The 1,842-nt window shown below is 41.5% G+C and overlaps 1 protein-coding gene across 3 annotated transcripts in view; it reads left to right on the forward strand.

Moving 5' to 3' along the window:
• Positions 1–321, forward strand: part of fnbp1b (formin binding protein 1b) — a 62,271-nt gene extending 61,950 nt beyond the window's left edge. For all 3 annotated transcript variants that reach the window (XM_030767433.1, XM_030767434.1, XM_030767435.1), the window contains one exon: positions 1–321. This exon is cut by the window's left edge and continues 432 nt beyond it. The gene's annotated coding sequence lies outside the window, so the exon portion shown is untranslated.
• The last annotated feature ends 1,521 nt before the right edge of the window (positions 322–1,842 follow it).

Consider the following 1,842-nt stretch of genomic DNA (forward strand, 5'->3'; position numbering starts at 1 on the left):
ATTTTACTTTTATGTGCGTGCAGTCTGCCGCTATGACTCTCTCCATCCAAACTCCCACTTTAACTGTTCAGTCCCCTCCGCATGGTATGGTCAAATACAGAATCTGGACCTGTGGTGGGAGGGGCCTCAGCTCACCCACCCCAGGAGAGACCAGCTCACAAATCATTCATTCGCTCGTTCGGTCCATTGCGCAGCCATTCAAACAGTGGATTGTGGGCAGAATTTGGAGTGTTGTGGAACATTTCTAAGACGCTGTGGAAGTAGGGTCTCAGCAAGTCATGCTCCATTTTCACTCTTATTTTTCTCACTCTCCCTCTCACACACACACACACACACACACACACATACACATGCACACGCACACGCACACGCACACGCACATGCACACACGAGTGGTTGTATCAGTCATGTCATCGCTGGCAATGTGCTGTATCCTCGGTGGTGTCCCTTTAAAGTGGAATGTGTATGTATAGTTGTGTCCTCTTTGTTTCCTGTCTTCTTCCCGGTAGAGTCTGGCTTAAAATAGGAAAGGTTTGACGGGCATGTTTTTTTGTTTCGGTTTGTTCAGTCAGGCCATCTGTAGTGTCACATCCTCATTTACAGTGACCGTGGTCCCTCTCTCCGGTCAAACCTTCCACGGTCTCAAGCCCCTTTTGCTCAGGCAACAACCATTACCGTTTGTGACTGGGGGGGCTCCTTGTCAAAGCTGTAGATGGGGGTTTCTCCATCCATACACATACTCCCTCAGTCCTCTCCTGGACTCGTCCCTCACAATTTAAGCTCATCTTCTCTTTATCGCTGTCCTTTCTATTTTTTTTCCTTTTTCTTACACAGTTCACATGGCAAACTGTTTCCCTTTAATGGAAATGTCAGGCTCTCTGCTTCCTTAACCCCCTTGTTGCCAGAAACTAACACAAAAATAGGTTTTCCGTCTTTATTTCATGCTGTTGTCAGTAGAGATAATTTACTAAATGCATATACATATATGGTAGAATCTTTTACTGTTGTATGTATGTGCTCATGCTGGCATCTGTTTGTTTTTCTGGATAGTCAACCTGTAATCAACCTGTGATTCTGTTATGAATATGTCCACCACTAACAATGCCGTTCATTAGTGCATATTTAAAACATCATATGTTCATATATATTTGTTTGTTTTGAAATGTGCTGTGAACCAAGTGCACACATTCTTTGACCAGGAAATACCCATAATGAGACAAGTGAAATTGTAATGGAGGCAGGTGTGTGTGTGTGTGTGTGTGTGTGTGTATGTGTGTGCGTGTGTGTATGTGTGTTTGAATGGGGTGGGGGCAAGATATTATTTCTGCCATTTTTATCCTCTGTGGTATATGTTAGGGTTTGTTTTAGTTATTTTTGTATGGTTTTGGATGGGAGAAAGAGTCTTTTTTTTGTTGTTGTTTATTTGTTGTTACGGTGAAGACAGGCAATATGGTTTGGATATTGTCCGGCCTGGTTGACTAATCACCCCTCTGAAAGGCACATAAAGGATTTTAACAGTCTTCTGTTGATTTTTTTTTTCTTATATTCATCTTTGGGTCGAGGAGAAATGTTTAGTATTTAATTTTGATAGCTGTGTTTATTCTGCTGGATGATTAATTTGCACCTAAATGATTTTTTTTCAGTTCATTTCTTAACCACTGAGACAGAATCCATAAACCACACCATCCCATACTGCATAAGTCATGTAACTCTCTCTCGTGAACTCCACCATCCCACTCTGCAGAAATGATGCTTGTCGATCCAAACTGCAGTTTAGATTTGTTTTATGAAGCGCTTATTGATCAATTTCTGATGATCCTTTTTTTAATAAATGATTTTTTT

This window comes from Chanos chanos, chromosome 3 (genome assembly GCF_902362185.1).
Source record: "Chanos chanos chromosome 3, fChaCha1.1, whole genome shotgun sequence".
In the NCBI taxonomy this organism is placed as follows: domain Eukaryota; kingdom Metazoa; phylum Chordata; class Actinopteri; order Gonorynchiformes; family Chanidae; genus Chanos; species Chanos chanos.